The following is a 20,173-nucleotide window of genomic DNA, read 5'->3' as shown; positions in this document are numbered from 1 at the left end:
AGGACCTCTGTTTTCTACTGGGGAGTCAGGTTTAACCGAGTGCTCTTGATGGCAGTCCATTGTGAATTCATAAGCATTCATGAATAGTGAAACCAGGCGAAAGTGAATTCATCAAAGGCTTTCTTGCGCTGGATATGCCTTTTGCTGCTGTCAGTTATTTGGCTTCTTTTTCCTTTAGAAGTAGGACATATTCTGTTTGCTCTCCTGTGGCCAAGATACCAGATAAATGCTTCTGGCATCTTTCTCCATCCCTGCCTCCCAACTTCTTTCCTTGCATGAAAATATGCATAAGCCTTTACTGTGTGTGATATAAATGTTCATTTGGTGTTTCTGACAGGGATTTAAATAGTGCAAGCCCTTTGGATGATATAGGTCTGGCTTTCATTCTGTGGCACTGCCCAACCATCAATTTCAGATTTTATTGACTCTGAGGGATACGCTGCAGTCTTGCAGACCAGGGACATCTGTGAAAACACATTCTGGTGAGAGCTTGGCAGAAACCAACCTCTTCCCCTCGATCAGGACCCCCCGACTATTGGTTCGGGGATCTCAGAATACAAATATTTTGAGTCTGAATGTCATGGCAGCCCCTAAGCTTCCCCACCCACCTCCCAAATTGTACATCTTATACTCGTGTCTAATACAAATTGTACCCTCTTACAATTTTGTGGTACCAGCTGCCAAGACCTCTCACATACTCCTGTTAACCAATCTGTCCTTTACTAGTTGTGGAAGCTTCTCTGGATCTTTCCTTGTCAAAATCCTGTGCCCCATCAAATTCTTTTCCCTGACTCCAGCCTCCCACCAGGTGCCTAAACCCTTCTGTAGTACATCTCTGACCACTGAGAACTCTGGAAAACTCACAGTAGCCCTGAACCTCCCAATTTCACTGTTTCCTATGGCGAAATGCTTATATTTTGTTGTGTTGGCTGAATGGTTGTAATAGTGATGATGAACATTTATCAGTGGAACTGAGTGTCCAGCATTCATTGATAGGGTAGTTCTTTTTCTGCCATCCTGGTTGAAAAGTGAGTTTTCAGAGTGAGAGGAAGAGACAGCAGGAGAAAGAGTAGTCCAGTTATAGCACTAAAAGTAAAATTCACAGCCCATCTGCATAGGAGTGAATTCCTCCCTAAATGAATGGACAAGAATAAAATCTAATTACCTAGTGCAAGCGTTAGTTTAGCAGATGCTTGATATTTGGGTAAAAGAGCAAAACAAAAAACAAACCTTCCACAAGGAAAGCTTAGAAAAGGAAGAGCTCTGATTAGTTAATTAAATTCATCTGTATAATCTTATACTCTATGTATGACTCGCTCAGAGTGCTTTATCTCCAAGGTGGCCTGTCCTGTAATCTTCACATGCAAACCCTTCCTCGTGTAAATAGGATGTGAAACTATTATTTATCTTTCTATAACGCGTGCATCTAGTGAGGATCTACTGCAGAACTTCAGGTGTAATATTTTCTTGGAGGCAGTGCATGTCAGAAAATAGAGTGGTTTATGCTGAATTTAGAGGGCTATAATTAATCCGAATTCTGTTACACATACTCTTTTGATCATCTAAAAAAAAATAGAATATACATATTTTCTAGAAGCTGTGAAACTAAGGCTTTTTTACAAATAGCCACATGTGCTTTTGCTGTCCAGTTTTACAAGATGCTCATGACCTTCTGTAAGGTTACTGAGCACCAGAGAATTGCTTGGCCATTGAGGATTAAGAAAGTGTCAGTAGTGTTGGTCCTTTCCGTTTTCACAGACTGGTAAGAGAAAATGTAGGACTTCCACCCATTTGTTAGCTGAACAGAATCCGTCATGATCAGTTTTGACTATCCTGTCTCTCAGGCCAGAGGGAAGATTAATAGATTGGACAGGGATGGCTTGAGTCTGCCTGTGACATATTGGTAGTGCTTTGAACTATCTCTGAGAGAAAGCATTTGCTAACCCAGTGAACCAGATTCTGCTCTCTGATTCACATACATGGCTCCCATGGAATTAATTGGGAACCCCATGTGCATCCTAAGACAGAGTTGGGAGTTTTCTTCTGCAGCGTAGGTCACTTGCAGGTTTAAACTAGTGTAAATGGAGGATTCTCTGTAACTTGAAGTCTCTCTTTTAAACCATGATTTGAGGACTTCAGTAACTTAGCCAGAGGTTAGGAATCTCTTCTCCTAGAGTATTTCCTGGAACCCGCCTCTTGCGTTCCCCCCCCCAGCCAATTCTCTGCTTATCAGACAAACAAAAAACTACTTGAGGAGGCTCCACAGATATATCCTGTTTTCATACTTTTTTCTTCCCTGAGATCAGTTACAGCGTGTCTGCCTTTCCCAGTCCAGGATTTCACACGTGGCTCAGCATTGAACAGCATGAGAGACAGTCCTACCAATTTAACGAAAAGTAATGTTGATAAGGTCTGCACTTTCAGAGATGATCGCAAAGGGATCATGATTATGTTCATGTGCGAGAAACCCTGTTCACATTCGCTTGATGTTATAATATTGATGCACTTTACAAGAGGTTTTACAGGAGCTGGCATTGACCTCTGGTGACTGGCTTGGGGCTCTGGGCACTGGTCTGGGGAGTGGGGTGGACTAGATTAGGGACTTTTGCTCTGCAGGGTAGCAGGGCTCCTGGTTTCAGCTGTGCGGCACCAGGGCTTGAGGCTTCTGCCCTGCAGGAGGCTTGGGTGTCCAGACTTCAACCACAGGGCTCTGTGGACCCCCTGGAACTGGCTCAAGGCCCCCCAGAGGGCCACGGACCCCTGGTTGAGAACCACTGGTTTACACCATTCAGTAGCATCAGGCTGGAGTCAAGGTCTTAAAAATATTTACCGGAGCTCTGCTCCTGACAGCGCTGGCTGAATTTAAACCCTGATTACAGGAGTGGGCGGGTGAGGTTCTATGGCCTGCAGTGTGCAGGAGGTCAGACACTAGATGATCATGAGGGTGCCTTCTGACCTTAAAGTGTATGAGTCTATGAGGTACTATGGTCTAGCACCGTGGTTTTCAAACTATGGGGGTGGGTCTCCCAAGGAAGGCATGGTAGTGTGTCAATGGAGGTGCGAGCTGTGTGTTGCCTTTTTTTTTTTTTTTTTTTTTAAAAGAGCTCTTGCTGTAAATCCTGGGTGGCTAGGGCTTGTGCAGAAGAGCCGTGCATACTTGAGAAGTGGGGATAAAAGAGACAGCTGGAGCCCTGCTGCCCGGGCTCGGTCTCTCCTTCTCCTCGCATCCTCAATCCCTCACCAGGAGACAGCCTGGGCTCAGGCTCTCCTCCCCAGTACCTCACCGGGAGGCCGTAAGACTCTGGCTGTTGGCCCCGGGGTGGCAGCAACAAGGCAGAAGTAAAGGTGGCAGTGGGGCACCAAGTCTTCTGTGACAAGTGATATTGACAAATTTTACTTGTCACATTGCCACCCTTATGTGCTTATGCTGCTGTTGTGGTGCTGCCTTCAGAGGTGGGTGATGGTATATGTACTTGGGGGGAGGGGATAAATGACCACAGACACAAAGAACAGGGTGCGGGCAAGCAAGTAAGTTTGAGACCCACCAGGCTAGTGGATAGGGCTCTGCACTGGGAGGCCTGGTTTCTATTCCTGGCACAGTCTTGCTGTACGACCCTGAGCAAATCATTTTCCTTCCCACTCTTTGTCTATGCTAAGTGTAAGCTCTTCAGGGCAGGGGCTGTCTCTCACACTGTGTGTGTGTGTACACGCACAGGATCCAGCACAAAAGGGCTCTGAACCCTGCTTGGGTGCTGAAGGCACTGCTTATAATTCAAATACTAAACAGTCTTAGCTTGTGGGCTCTTTAGAGCTAGGATCATATTTACGTTATATGTTTTTACAATACTTGCCACTGTGAGGCCCTTGTCTGTGACTGGGACTTCTAGGCGCTACTGCAATAAAAATAATACATCATAATAGTAATAAGCACTCTGTCAGAATTTGGCCTGTAGTATGAATTACTGAGTGGAAGCCATACATGCAAATTCTGAGGGCTAATAGTGACTTATCAGAGCTATGGTGTGTGCGTCCAAAGACAGAATTTGGTCCTGAGTTAGTCTCTTGAGCAGAGACTGGCAGTCAGACAGTAATGTACTATGCTATTTGAGAGTTAGTTTTGTACTATAATCTTTCTTTAAAACATTGAGGCTAGATTCTCAGCTGGTATAAATGGGCTGAGTTCAAGCTTACTGGCTAAGAAGTTATCGGTGACTGTTTGTAGGCACAATGAGCTACATGCAGAAATTGTATTCTTGATTTTGAAGATTGTTCTGTTGGTCCATTCAGCTATCAACCAGTCTTACTAAGAGCCCTGCAGAATTCCCTATTTCTTTGTGCTTTCCTCGTCTTGCTATAAATACTAGCAAACGGTGATATTGTACTGATAGAAGATAAATGTCTAATCTGCAGTTATTACCAAAATACTAAGGTGTTGAGTCCTGTATAAGTACCTAGATAGATTCAGTGATATGTCGCCAATATTTTGTTAAGAGACTTCACAAAAAATGTCATACTTAGCCTGTGATAAAACCTATGTCCTGTATGGGAAGGTGTTGCGAAGAGGATTGACGGGTGAGAGGCTTAAAGAGTAAGGGGCAGAGGAATTTATTGTTTAAATAAAAAAAAATTAATAAAGATTTCTTATAGTCGTATGGAAGGAAGGATGCAGTATCACTTTTCGAACAAACTTATGTATTCAATTTGCTTACTGGAAATTCTTTTCTCTATATTCTTGATAAATATACAGAGTAAACTGATAAGGTGGTAGTGTGACCAGGTGCCGGGGATGGACAACAGAGAGAATGGTTTCAGAGTGGTAGCTGTGTTAGTCTGTATCTGCAAAAACAATGAGGAGTCCTTGTGGCACCTTAGAGACTAACAAATTTATTTGGGCATAAGCTTTTGTGGGCTAGAACCCACTTCATCAGATGCATGGAGTGGAAAATACAGTAGCAGGTGTGTATGTATATATACATAGTACATGAAAAGATGGGAGTTGCCTTACCAATTGTGGGGTCAGTTTAACCAGACAATTCAATTAATAGTAGAATATCAAGGGAGGAAAAATCACTTTTGTAGTGGTAATGAGGCCTATTTCAAACAGTTGACAAGAACATCTGAGTAACAGTTGGGGGAAATTAGTGTGGGGAAATTAGTTTTTGTAATGATCCATGCACTACCAGTCTTTATTTAGGCCTAATTTCATGGTGTCCAGTTTGCAAATTAATTCCAGTTTTGCAGTTTCACGTTGGAGTCTGTTCCCCCCATTAATTGATTAGTCTTGTTAGAGTTGGTATTGCAACCCCCATTTTTTTCTGTGTGTGTGTGTGTGTGTGTGTGTGTGTGTGTAATTATCTTCCTACTGTATATTCCACTGCATGCATCTGATGAAGTGGGTTTTAGCCCATGAAAGCTCATGCCCAAATAAATGTCTTAGTCTCTAAGGTGCCACAAGGATGCCTCACATTCTTTTTGTGGATACAGACTAACACAGCTACCACTCTGAAACAGGTCTAATATGGTGAGGGGTTTCTGAAAACCTAATTCACCATATATGAGGTTCTTAGTAATCCCAAAGGACCAGACACTTATCCTCAGGTCAATATGTATCTCAGATCTTACCCAAATATCATGCTGTCAGCCAGTCCTTAGTAAACTAACTAAAGATTTATTAAGAAAAGAAGAGTTGTAAATGTATATGGTTGTACATGCAAATGTTTGCAAAAAGTCCTCATACCAGGGTTGTAGCAGTATGGAGTAGACTGCTGGTTTGCAAAAGTCTCTCTGGTAACTTTCAAAAGATTAGAAAGTTCTCAGTCCATAGTTCAAAATATTCCTCTTAGTTGTAAATCCACAGTCCAGAGAATTGGAGCAGGAAAGAGGCAAAATGGAGGAGTCTCAGAGGTCTTTTATATCCCTTGCCATGTGCGTGGAAATTTACTGTTCCAAACCAAACCCACAGCCCCGTTTATGGAAAGTTACTGGCCCAAGATGGAGTCCAGGGTCACATGAGCGTATCACATGCCCTTACATGTTTTGCTGAATCAATGGGGAGGGGTGGCCATTGGCTCCTTGCTGTCTGAGTTATCCGCAGGGAGACCTAGTGTGCGGGATGAGTTTGTTCAGTGACTCATTGTGAGAGTGGACTCATTTCCTTCTCCTAAATGGGCCATCAACACATAACTATCTAGCCCTGATGTAAATCTAATTGGAAGGGTCATCCAGGAGCAAAATACGAGCTGGAGATACAAATACATAGCCAATAGTCATAACTTTGGATACAAAAATGATACATGGATTTAATCAGGATAATCATACTCAATAGATTGTAACTTTTCTGTTGATGCCTTACATGATACACTTTGTTCAAGATTTGTTGCAATTGTAAAACAGTGGTAATATCAATTATATAAATGGTCATCTTTAATCACACAGGATCACAGGTAGGCGGGGGTGAAGAACTCGTAAGGGGCTACCTTCTCCCCGGAAGTGCTTTGAATATATTTGACATTTATTGCATTCCAAAGGTAAAACCTTTCTTTTTCACACACACATTTATAAATTCTAGAAATAAGTCTTGTCCAGAAGGGATGATTTACCTGCATCCAGAGAAGGGTTTCCTATCAGAGGGAGGGAAATTTTCCAACCTTCACTTCAATTTGTGCCTGAATTGTAACAGGAGTTCTCGAAACCTCTGAGCTTTCTTCAGTACATTAGTTATTTTATTTATTTAGCACTAAATCCTGCAGTTCTTACTACGTTAAGTGAAACTTCCATTTAATTTGAGTGGAGGTGCATCATTTAATGTGGGTTTTGCCTGAATAAGGACTGTAAGATTTGGCTCTTAATGTCAACTATTTTTTGTATAGTGTCCCAGTTTCTCTAATGCCCATCTCGGAATAATAAAAGTTGACCAAAAGTCTAAAAGAAAAGGTAAGAATCTCCTATGACAATGTGTCAGTGGTGAAATATATTTACATTTTTTTAAGATAATAAAATCCCAAATATTAAAACCAAAATATGGCTTCAGGTATACTGATTTGCCTTTATACGTGCAACCCTTCCATTTTAGTACAGAAAAATTCAAAATCCAGAAATGAAACAAGACGATTTAGCAGCATTTCAACTAAATTGCTCTTGTTGCTGAGGATAAATCTGTTCCATGCCACTCCCCACATACGTGTTATTTAAACAGAAAAATATATGAATATGTCCCTGTTCTTCAAAATGTTTCACATTCAGTGCATAGAGGCCTCGGAGCATGTTGCTGCTAATAATTCATTGCCTATTCACTAATGCTAACTTATGAATGATTTAGAACTCATAGCAGGGAAGGCTGCATAATTTAAGAACAACGTAGAGTAAGAATTTCTTTCTGCTCAGGGCAGTAGGCACCAATGCACAAAACAGATTTAAAGCCAGACGGATCCCTTTTTCTGTGGTCAGGAAATACATTTTTAAAGTATAAATATAAATAGCTGAGAGTAAAGGATGTTAAAGGTCAAGCATCGCATCCTGAATGTGCTGATCTCATTTAGTTCAAGAATCAAGAATAGGTCAGGTCAGCACTTAGATTGAAGGCTACCTGGAAATATAAAAGACCATGATGCTGTGACAAACTCAAGATGTTACAGTGAAATAGTTCAGTTAGTCAACAAAATGGTTAACCATCCCCCAGTCCTCCTCTCCAAAAATATATATACACAAAGAAAGCATCTTTGAAGGAAGGGGGATGCATCATTTTTATAAAAGATTTAAATGGAGCTGGATCTTACAGTATATGCTAAATGCAATATAAAATCTGGTTATCTATTCTGTGGCTTTGTGAAAACCGCTTGTCTTATTTTCTTTAACATTATTAACTACACCAGCAACAGGACTAATGTGACTCACTGATGGCCTTGTGCTGGAATCTTGCTTTAATGCTTCCAAAATAACGAAGAAAGAAAGTGTGTGGGTTTTGTTGCTTGTACTGCTAATGGTTGTGGGAAAGCTGATTTTTTTTTTTTATGAGAAACTTTAAAAGAGCTCAAGCACTCCCTGTTTGAAACGCCGTTTAGCTATAGAGAAGAATCACTGGCACTGTACCTTGTAATGTTATTTGAGTGACCAGCATGGATATGGCCGGGCTGTTTTGAACTGCGTTCAGCAATTGAGTTTTAGTTTAGATTCTGGGCTCTGCGCTAGAATGTGGTTCAACACAGTTTGGCTCAGTGAGCAGTGTCCAGCCATACAGGGCTAGAACTGAATTTAAGTGCAGCAGAGCGCTAGGTTTTCAGGCAAATGTGGATGAGGCCATATTTTAGTGGATTGTAGGCAATGTTATAGGTGGGGGGATGTAGTATGCCATAAATGAAGTACAGTAATCAGTATTGCCAGCTCTTGTGATTTCAGAGGCTGCTGGTGGTCTTCTTGCAATTGCCTGAGAAGCTCTGGCCCCCTTGCAGAGTTCAGCAGTCTCCTTTCTGTCAGCCATTTCTCACAGGGGGCGAGATGGTGAGGAGGGAGCAAACAGCCCAGAAGCTCAACCCCACTCCCTCTTCCCCCTCCCTTCCTCTCCTAGGAGAAATATGAATAGGATGGTGCTTCTGCTCCTATCACTACCCCTTGTAGCACCTGGTCTGGAAAGGGGCAGAAGGGGATGAAGAGCCCCTGAAGCAGCCTCCTCCCCCAGCCAGGGAAGGAGGAGAGGGGACCTTGCTGCAGCCCCCCCATCCCCAAGGCCTGGGAGAGGGGGATGAAGAACCTTAGGACAAGCAGAGGTGAGGGTGTGATGGAGCTGAACTAACAGGGTTGGGGCTGGGGGCTGGAGGCCAGTGGGGTGAAGTGATGGGGGGGGCTGGAGGACAGGATTAATTGCTGAGCAAGGGGCAGGCAGAGGTGGTGAGAGCTCCAGCAGCAGGGGCCAAAATTACCTTACCTGATACGTTTGGGACAGTCACTCTCACTCACAGGATTGGCCGGGGAGTTCAAAAATCAAAAGACCAAAAAACCGCAATATAATCTTAAACAAAACAAAAAACAAAAACCCTTAATGGTTTGAGGAGTCTGACTCATGGTGTTTGATCTCTTGAGAAAGAGGCAGTACTGCTTAATTCAGGGGTTGGAAAAGTTAGCAGATACCTACTAGAAAAGCTAAAGAGTCATATGACAGAATGAGGGAGAGGAGTGCACCATGCAATATCCAGGAATAGCACCCCAGTTAAAACCCCAATCTTTCCCCTCACACCCAAGTCCTAAAAAGGAGTGGTTGCTGGGATGCCTCCCACGGTGTTGTTCCTTAGCCCAGGTTGTGGACTCCATCACTCGTATCCGCCTCAAGCTTAATACACTTTGGATAATTTTGAAGCCATTTGCTTGCATTCTTTCTATTCGCTCACACTCCAGTTTCCTGACCATTGGGCACTATATCCCTTCCCCAGGCTTCTGGTCGCTGGAGAAGCGGGAGGTCTCTGCTACTCTACTCCCCATGTCGGGCATTTTTTTTTGTATTCGCCTGCCTGTGAACAGCTCCAGTACCTGCTGCTGCTAGGTAAGTTTTGGAAGGATCTGATTTTTATCAGTAAATGTCAGTTTCCCCACAGACCAACACACACAAATATTTGTCATTAATAATTGAAATATACAGGTAGGCAAAATAAGAAAAATGTTGCTTGAGAACTAATTAGAGTTTGAGTTAAGGATATTTAATTTGTATATTTTAATGGTCATAAAGCTTTAACTTTTTGGAAATCAGTGTCTACTGTCATTTAAAATTAAATAATTCTGACTTGCCCTGTTGTCTGATATTCCCACATTAAATTTTCAACATTGCAGAAAGTTAATAGATAATATCAATGTTTATTTTTCATTTTTTTTATCTGTCAAAATTATATATAAAAATGGAATTCTGCCAGGCCGACACCTAGGTTTCGCCACCAGAACCAGAATGAAATTGACATGATGCTTTGAAATTTCACACTGTCTACAGGGTTCTGAAAAGCATCTGAGATGACCAGAATCCTGTTAATTTCACTCTGCTGCTGTTTGTGACAGCTGTGAGGAGAAGCAGAGGAAGATAGTACTTCATATCTTAAACAGTACTTTTTTTTTTTTTTTTTTAAAGATGAAGCTCATATTCTGTAGAAATTGATGGCTTATAGCCTAACCTCCATCTTTTTATTTAAGTAAGTACTCATGAATCATGTGGATGGGAAAGAGAATACAGGACTGCTTTTTTTTTTTTTTTTTTCTCCCTTTAAAGATTCATATCACTCTAACTCTGCTCAAGTTTGTGGAAGACCTCTAGTTCACACTGGGAATGCTGAGAGGCTTAGTATACATATTAGCATAGTCCCTCCTGTACTGGGCTTTACATCATTTCTAATGCATGGTCTCATCAATTTAAGTTACATGACACATGTCCATATTCACCAGGAAAATGTCCTGCAAACAACTGGTGAGTGGATTTTCCAAGTCAGTCATTGACCATGCAATGACTGACCTGAAAAAAAATGGTAGCAAGAAAACAAAAACTGATAGGTTTCACAGAAATGCTGTTTTCCATTCTCTCGCGTATTGTAAGCATGTGAACAAAAATGCTGTGCCTGCTTCTTAAAAACTGCAGAAGGGAAAACATGAAAGCATTGGAAGACGAATTCATTATTATAGTGTTCCTGTAAAATCTGCTTCATTACTGAGAAAGCGCTGAGCCAAAGAGAAACTTCTGACCGAACCGCAGATGATTTGCTGCATAAAATGCTTGTCTATTCCACCAACCATAGAACCATTAGTGCAGTGTGGAATTAAATTACTGTTGATTTCGTCTTGCTTCATAGATTCAACTCTTCTCTTGGACTAGAGGAAGAGCGTTCATAAGATTCTCCTATTACTAAAGAATAGAGGGAGACTTCTTAAAGCACAGCCGTAGTAGAACAGAAATAGAAGTACACTGAAAAGATTTATGTAAATGGGCTAAAATCATTTCAAGAAAATTATGAATACAATAAAGCAATTCCAGTATGCTAGGAGTTTGTGGAGAGGTTTGGTTGGTTGTGGTGAAGCTGACTTTACCGAATCCACAGCATGTGAGATTAAGAATAGAAAAAATGAGGGTGATAATAACGTCACTAATACAAATTATTCAAAAAGTTTGATCATCCTCCAGGACGCAAATGTGAGTTCTGCAGCTAAGCCAGTATCAACTGGTGAAGCCAGCTGAAATCACTTTATGGACTTATTTCTAAATATTTCCTGAAAGAGGAAAAAAATGACACTTTTTTTCTTGCTGTGATGCTTCTGTCTCTTCTCCTACTTGTCACTTTTATGTTACTCCTTAGAAAAAATTTCAACTAGAATTAGGTAGCTGTATGTGACTAGTGTTTAGGAGCATGCTAAAATAAGGATTCTGAAATATTCCTGTTACCGAAGAATGCTTATATTTAAGCCTTCCTCTGGTCCTTGAATTTTTTGGCAAATAAATTGCAAAAACTGAGGATCTGATTTGCAGTGTAAATCAAATTATTTAGTGAAGCATGAAACTTTTAAACTAAACAGCTTGATACAATATATTTAGTTTTTCTTCCCGCAGCTCTCATTGGCCAGGAATGGCGAACTGTGGCCACTGGGAGCTGCAGGGGGTCATGCCTGCAGATGGTCAATGTCTGCAAAATGTCTGGTGGCCCGCAATCAGATTACCCTCAGGGGCCGCATGCTGCCCATGGGCTGCAGTTTGCCAACAACTGGTCTACACGGACACCGTAAGCCCTACGCTCCTCGTGAAGGTGGAGTTATTCTGTCAGTGGAGTAGGGCACACAGGGCAGGTCTACGCTACAGGATTAAGCTGACCTAAGTTATGCAATTCCAGCTATGTGAATAATGTAGCTGGAGTCAATGTAGCTTAGGTTGACTTATTACGGTGTCTACACCGTGCTGGATTGACGGGAGAAACTCTCCCATCAACTCTACCTATGCTTCTAGTTCTAATGGCATACTGGAGTCGACGGAAGAGTGATCTGTGGTCAATTTAGTGGGTCTTCACTAGCCCCGCTAAATCAACCCCCAGTGGATCGATCATCGCAGCATCGATCCACAGTAAGTGTAGACATACCCTTACATCCGCGGGAGCAAGGCTGTAGTGTATACACTGACATAATTAGGTCGACATAAGACAGCTTATAACTGTGTAGTGTAGACCACGGCTCAGTCTATGGGAAACTCAGTGGCTCAATAATCCCCAAGTGGAGCTGGCCTTTAAAAGTAAATGTGTCAGAGAGAATGAGGATGGAGTGTTATCGTTTATACAATGGCATGAACCTTAGTGTTGATACTTGGAGTGAAATCCTAGCCCTGTTGAGTTGTAAAATTCCCATTGACTTTCATGGGGCAAGATTTTGTCCTTGGTGTCTTAAATAGAATATGTTAGAGTACACAGGGCAAATCTGTTTTCCTTCCTTTTTTCATAATTCACTTATCTTTTCAGGACGCAGAAAACATTGCCTTTTGTGATCAGACTATCCCCAGTGATACCTTACTGATGTTGCATGGGGTTAGGCTGTCCCATTAGGCAGAAGCACTTGAGAATTCTTTCAGGGCATAGCTCTCTTGTGAAAGAATTGGGGCTGGCTCACAAAACCAGTGTTATTCCCCAAGATCCATGAGGGGCACAGGCTATCCATGTATAGGCCCTGTGCTTCACCATTGAGTGAGAACTTCCTGCAGCTCTGCATTGACTCCCTGGCAATGCAACTTCATTTGAAGTGTGCTGATGTGGAATCACCAGCTGGCATTTGTTTTTGGTACTGTCCTTTTAAGGGGGAAATACATGAGTGTACAAAAGAGAAGAAGTCAATTTTTTTTTCTCCTTCATCCCTTCTCCACATTACCAAGAAAAAGTAATTATGAATTCTGCTCTTTGGAGATTTTGACATGGGAAAGCCTCATTGTTAAGTGTTGTGGTTGTAATTCCGAGAGGGGGAAAAAGTTGCTGGGAAATTGTTTTGTCACTAATTAAAAACAGCAGCAGTGCAAAACAATTGGAGTTGGTTGTATAACTTGATCACATGCTTTTCTGCAATCTCCATCGGAACATGGAGGAAGGTGGCAAAGTTTTTACTGTCCCAGTGTTGGTGGTGAGAAATGATTCCAGAAACTAGGGTACATCATGCTTAAAACTAGTGGGCTAGATTCTGTCTCAACATATTACGCATTTCAGTCTCAAAAGTCAGTTGTGTGCCTGGCTGTATGTCAGTGCAGAAATTAGTCCGGTGCATCCCAGATATATTAAAAAATAGTCTTTCTCTATAAAATGTTAGTTTTTCTTTAATTTTGCCATTTTCTTTTGGCAGAAATTTTTAAAATTCAGTCAAGAATTCTTAGCAAAATTAAATGGTACTTTGCAAAATCTTTGTTCTTTTAAAAAAAAATCTTCAGTATAGGTTGGGGAAATAATTGTACAGAATATTGAGATCAAAAGATAGAATATGAGCCATTTGTTATGGAGAGCTGGTAATCTTTCCATAATTAGGGTAGAGTGCTTAGTCTTCTGTTAACTGGCTAACTTTGCCAGCAGTGAACCAGTCCAGCTGAAATTTCATGAATACTTCTATCAGAGGATTGTTCTTTGTGAGAGAATAGTGTTGTTTTTTTTTTTCTTGAAAGGTCCTGTCTCGGAATGATTGACATATGAAGTACTAGATTTTTTATTTTACTTTTTATTACTCAGTGAGATATGGTGACTTGGATGACTGTTTTTGGAAAGGTTGGGTGATTAGTAGTTTGTTGTTTTTTTTTTTGAGAGCTCTGTGGGGTCTCAGGAACATAGTGCAATCTCTGAGAGTTCTGCTATGCATTTTACCTCTTCATTGACCTCTGGTGATTTAGAGACATGGAAACACCTCCACGTGAAGAGAGTGTGAAAAGACCGACTGTTTAGTTTAGCAAGGAGGCAAGTCAGCGAAGAAGGGTAAAAATATACAAAATAATTAATGTGATATAATGGGTATAGTTATGTAATCTGATGTCTTAAGGACCCACAGCATCTTTGATGTAAGTGTAAGAGTTGGGCAAAAATGTTGACATTTCATGGCTATGATCCCACCTCCTTATCAAACAAAGGCCAACACATTAAATACACTCCTATTGTATTCCAGTTTTTAGGGGCAAGAAGGATTGGGAAAAACAGTTGTTGATTGATGAGAGACTGGTCTAAACATAGTGACTCACTGCTTTATTGTTTACTAAAGGGCTGGTCTGATCAAAAGAACCAAAATATTTGACAGCCATTAAATCAAAGTAAGTAATTTAAAAACAAATTGTGCATTCTGTGCTTCATGTAATAAGATTTGAGGATCATTGATAGAATAACCCTCTCTCTCTCACCATTTTAATTTCAAACCATTGTACCTTAATATCCTGCAAGCTGCTGGGAAAAATATTTTTATGCTAGTTGAGAAAATACAGGCAATGAGGGCAGAATCCCTGATCTGTGCTTTATTCAGATATATACCTTGAAAATAATAACATGGGCCTTTGTCTCCTTCCACTGGTTTAGATGGTCATCTTGATCAATCTGGATAAATTTTAATATGGGTGGCGAGTGCTCAATAATATAAATAAAAAGCTGTATGAAATAGTCTCAACAAAGGGCCCTCCAAATTATTCTCTGCAGCCCAACTGCCCCCTCTTTGCATTGTAGGAAAGGACTTATGTTCTAATGTGAATGTTTGTCCCTGAAATGTTCATTCAGACTTTTTCAGTCGCAGTATTTACCTTTTTGTTAATTTTATCCAAAAGGGAAACACTTGATCCCACTGTGGTTTTTTAAATAAATGTCTCCTACCAGAACATATTCCTATACTGTAATGGATTCACTGCTTTAAAATGTCATACCTGGAGTGTGCTGTTTTTGTTCCTTGACAAGCTTCCTTTATTAAGCAATAGGTGTTGAGTCGTCTAATCCTATTAATGGCATGTTTACTTTTAATTTTTAAATTCAAAGTCTTTTGTAATTATGCAGTATTTAGTGAATCATTATGAATATTATGCTTCTCTAAAACTCAAATTATAAGTCATAAGGTAAATTTATCCATTTGATTTGGTGAATACACACAAAAAGTACAAATTAACAAGCAGCTTGCTAATAAAATTATCAGTTTGTTGGGAGTGAGACAACCTGCCTCTTACATAAAACATGACTCTGGATAATGGTATTCATGGCAGGATTCCCTTACATAATTGCTTGTCTTCGAGTTTTCTGGTAAAACTCCAGTGTCCTAGTGATAAGTATTGAAGATGTCAAATTATTGGCAACATCAACTACCATTAAATATTAACCCTTTTATTACTGTGATGTGTGCAACAGCAATAGAAATTATTATACCAATTAATCACAATAAAAAGAGATGAATATCAGAAATTAAACTGTGCATGACTCCTTCTTCTTCTTTGGAGTGACACTGCCGTTTCAGATAAGGCTACGGACCCTCTGAGGCATTGATTAGTATAGCGATAATGACTGCTGCTATGTGGCAGAGATGAGAAAAGGGTTATAAGGCTATTTATAATGAAGGTATTGAGGAGGAAAATTTTGATTTAGGTTTAGATTACTGTGCTATGAAAAAAATGTCATGGGAAAGTAAGGATTCTGTTGGCACATGCTTTGCTGGAGATTTTTGGAGCAAGCAGGAGAAGAGGAAGAGCATGCTGCAGTAGCCAGGCAAGGTACTAACAAACTTCAACAGGACTTTATTTTTTAAAGTGGAAACCTCTTTTCCAAGCTGCTGCTGCACCCTCAGTAGCTCTCCCTCAGCCTCTTCAACTCCTCCCCCCTTCTTCCTGTTTCCTGTCCTTTCAGACTCCCAACAGCCAGCGCTCCCAATTCTAATAATTACAAGCAACATCTAAACACCACACATGCCCACACTCAGATGCTTGTGGACTGTCTGCTTTAAAACTGAAAGCCCATTTTTGGTTCTGATATTTACATAAAAAGTCTAGAATAAACAGACTAGAGTTTTATGGCCAGGAATCTCATTATGCACATAAAGTTTCTCTCTAGCCAGCCCCCTATCCTCCCAAAACTGTAGTTCATAAATCCTACACCATATTGAGAGGAAGAGGCAAGATTTGACACTAATCATAGATAAAAATATACATCATTTTTATAAAACAGTATTGTCAGACATCAAGATAAACATTTCTGGTATTGAATTTGCTTTCTGTTTTCATGTTTGAACAGAATAATTGTCTATTATAAAAAGTAGGGCATATATAATTGTGGTTTTGTTTGTATATTCAGAAATAATAATGCCTTCTGCTTAAACCATCAGCCTTATAAATGACCATGAATAATGGAAGGTCTTTTATGTGACACTGAACATTCCATTGTGCACCTATTAATAATAGAACAGTTTTTAAGAATGTTTTTAAACATGCCTAGGGATTAATAATGGAGCTAAAAGGGTCGTTTGTACTAATAAATGACAATACAGACTTAATCTCTCATGCTTGTTGTGAGAATAGTCTAGTGTTAATCGTGAGATACACTATGCTGAAGGTGTAAAAGCTTCAAAATGAAAATGAGGGAGATGTCTAAAGAGAAGTCAGAGATAATTGGCTATAGGAAATGCTTTTCATAGTTTGTGTGTGGTCCATGATTTAAGAAATGTAAAGGAAAGATGTATCTGCTGGCTACTTTTGTTGTCATGAGAATGATACTATAGCATTTGAAAGAAATCTGTGTACACCAGAGGGTGACTGGACTAGTGGGGATCCTTATGGCTGTGCAAATGTATGTCATTTTGTATGGGCCTGATCCAGAGCCCATTAAAATCAGTGGAAAGATTCCTGTCAACTTCAGAGGGCTTTGGATTAGTCCCTGTATGTTCTGCTTATCCTCATCTGCATACTTCAACTCATTAAAATAATATAGATTTTAAAAAAGAGGTTTAAGAACTTTTGACAGAGTTGGAACTTGCTGGTTGGTTAGGTAAAATGGCCAATAAACGTACAGGTTATCTGTTTTCCTCATATTAGGATTGCCAACTTTCTGACTGCAGAAAATCGCCCCCTCTCACTCCATCCCCCTCCTTCTGTCATTCGCTCTCTCCCACCCTCTTGCACTCACTCATTTTCGCTGGGCAGAGGGTTGGGGCATGGGAGGGGGTGAGGGTTCTGGCTGGGGGTGGGGCCAGAAATGAGCAGTTTGGAGTGTGGGATGGGGCTCCGGGCTGGGGCAGGGAATTGGACTGTGGGGTGGGGGGGAGTGAGGGCTCTGGGAGGGAGTTTAGGTGGAGTGTGGGGTGGGGGCTCAGAGCTGGGCAGGGGGTTGGGGTGTGGGAGGGCTGTGGGGTCTGAGCTCCGGGTGGTGCTTACCTCAGATGGCTCCCGGAAGTGGCTGGCATTTCTCTTCAGCTCCTAGGCGGAGGTGCGGCCAGGCGGCTGTGCATGCTGCCCCCATGCGCAGGTGCCATCCCCGCAGCTCCCATTGGCCGCCATTCCTGGCCAATGGAAGCTGCGGAGCCGACGCTCAGGGTGGGGGCAGCGTGTGCAGCACCTAGGAGCTGGAGGGAAATGCCATCTGCTTTCGGTAGCTGTGCAGAGCCAAGGCAGGCAGGGAGCCTGCCTTAGCCCCTTTGTGCCGCCGACCGGATTTTTAACAGTCTGGTCAGCCCTGTGGACTAGAGCTGCTGGGATCCCTTTTCGAGCAGGCGTTTCCATCGAAAACCGGATGCCTGGCAACCCTATCTCATGTTTATGTACAAATTGTATTTTTAGAAGCATCAAGGCACTCCAAGCAGTGCATCTGTGAGAAATTTCAGCTCTAAGATTATTAAAGTCACTTGACCTTTGTTATGCTGCCATATGACACCATCTGTGGCAATCTATAATTATTCAGAAATTATTTCCTGTCTTGTTATACATAGTTTGTTTAAATCACACCAATAGTCTGTGTATAGATAACAGAATGTGCTACCCTGAGATTTTAAAAGAATTAATAAGTATTTTTGTAATTTAAAAAATCCCCATACATTTCTTAGCCTATCTGTGTCTGCATGTGGTTTAAAATGTACTTGCGACCAACTGATGCAGATAGTATGTTTTGCTTGGGTAACGTATTCTGTCAGGCAGGTCCATTAGTCCATGTAAGCTTTTCTTAGGATATATTTCTGTTGCGTGGAAACCAGGGATTTGCTGCCGTCAGCTGTGACGCTCTCTGCTGTCTCTAATGTAGTCAAGAGACCTCGTAGTCTCTGTTGGTTGATCTAGTTAACTATATGAAAATTAAAATAGAGAACTACACATGCAAATCTGCTTGCTTTCTCTGGAATGCTGGTAACCTAGTATTTAATTTGTTTGGTATAGTTCACTAAACCTGTGGAAGGTTCTCTGATGGATCTATGATGGGGTGCAGGACTGGATTTCCAATTAGGCACAGCAGGCACATGCCTGGGGCGCCCGCATTCTAGGGGCATTTAAAAGTTAAGTGTGTTTAACAATTAAAAAGTTAATACATATCGCTCCCCTGCAGGTGGCCGGGCCCCTGGTGCAGGTTGGTGGCCACACAGTGTGTGGGGCTGGAGTAGGGTGAGCGTCTGAGTCAGCCCTCCTGGGGGCGCTGAGAGCTGCGGCTGGGCGGGGTGGCTGCTGAAGGTGCAGGGAGCATCCCAGCCCCTTCCCAATCTCGGCTGCGCCTCTGCCTCGTGCCAGAGAGGGAGGGGCGTGGCCAGCCCCCATTCAGTTGCACGGGCAGAGCTGGAGCGTGTCTGCCATGCTGGGCTGTGGGACGGATGGAAGACACCCGGGGACCACTCACATGGGGAGAGGTACAGTCCCCTCCTTGTACCTCGCCTGGGGCAGGTGGGCTGCGCCCTGGCTTGGACTGGGAGGTGGGGGGCACTGGAGATGCTGTGCCTAGGGGCGCGTAAGGTGTAAATCCAGCCCTGATGGGGTGTTTCCCATCTTTTATTTACCAGGCTTTCCCCTTTGCATAATGATCTTTCCTATCAGTGGTATGTGCTATTAACACATTCTAATTGTCTATTGATTTTGTTTTTTGTGTAACCTACCCTCCTTATTCCTGTTAGTCAATGTTAAGCTTTGGTAGGATGGCAGTGGATGCCAACGGTACTCCATGTTTCATGAAGATGGTGCCAGACTGAGCATCTCCCATATGTGACTGCTCACACACAGTGGATGGTACTGCTGCTGGGCCTGGTTCAGGGCCTGCGTAATTAGTTATCTTCTTGAATTGCTGTTGAAAATTGTAATTCAATAAACAAAATTATCAGTGAATGTTCATAATTTATCTTTTGGTGCCATGAAAAGTATTGATTCTTGTATTACATGTCACTGGGTATTTGTGCCAATATCCGGTATGTATTTACTCCAAAGTAAATAGTCACAGCTGTTCAGCTGAGAATGGCTTGTTAGGTTAGGGCTTTCCCTTTGCAGCAGAAGAATTGAGAGTATGTTATAATTAAGACTACATTTTAGTCACGAGTATTTTTAGTAGAAGTCATGGGCAGGTCATAGGCAGTAAACAAAAATTCATGGCCCGTGACCTGTCCATGACTTGTACTATATATCCCTGACTAAATCGTGGGTGCTTGGGGGGCAAGGAGGGGGCAGTCTGGGGGTGCTGCAGGTTCTCTGGGGGAGGGGGGGAGAAGGGCAGCCCAGGACCCCCGCTGCTGCTGGGGGTATTTTGGCAGGCTGGCATGCTCCCTACCTGGCTCTGTGCAGCTCCCTGGAAGCGGTGACAGGTCCCTCGGCTTCTTGACAGAGGTGCGGCCAGAGGCTCCGTGCGCTGCATCTGCCCCAAGTGCTGGCTCCGCAGCTCCCATTGGCCGGGAACCGTGACTAATGGGAGCTGCTAGCGTGGCACCTGTGGGCAGACGCAAGGCACAGAGCCACTTGGCCACGCCTCCACCTAGGCGCCAAGGAAGGGACATGTGTCTGCTTCCAGGGAACCCCTCGAGGTAAGTGCCACCTGGAGCCCTCACCCCCTCCTGTGCACCAACCCCCTGTCCCAGCCCTGCTTCAAGACTCTTTTGAGACTCTGCCAGACTCCTTTCCTGATTCTTTTACTGCCAGTCACATCAGGAATTGTAGCCCTGATATATGACAGTAGGGAAAATACATCATCATAATGATGAGGCAGATTTTACACTGCCTACCACTGCAACATAGATT

At 42.2% G+C, this 20,173-nt stretch overlaps 1 protein-coding gene across 6 annotated transcripts in view; it reads left to right on the top strand.

Moving 5' to 3' along the window:
* Nucleotides 1-20,173, top strand: part of HECW2 (HECT, C2 and WW domain containing E3 ubiquitin protein ligase 2) — a 247,776-nt gene that overhangs the window by 14,367 nt on the left and 213,236 nt on the right. Inside the window, exon 2 of one of the 6 annotated variants that reach the window (XM_043525152.1) lies at nt 9,423-9,532. The exons of the other annotated variants lie outside the window; for them this stretch is intronic. The gene's annotated coding sequence lies outside the window, so the exon portion shown is untranslated. The remainder of the gene's footprint in view (nt 1-9,422; nt 9,533-20,173) is intronic. 6 annotated transcript variants of the gene reach the window in all.

Source organism: Chelonia mydas, chromosome 11, assembly GCF_015237465.2.
Source record: "Chelonia mydas isolate rCheMyd1 chromosome 11, rCheMyd1.pri.v2, whole genome shotgun sequence".
NCBI lineage: Eukaryota > Metazoa > Chordata > Testudines > Cheloniidae > Chelonia > Chelonia mydas.
Note: the sequence above shows the minus strand (reverse complement) of the source record. Positions and strands in the feature narration are given on the sequence as shown.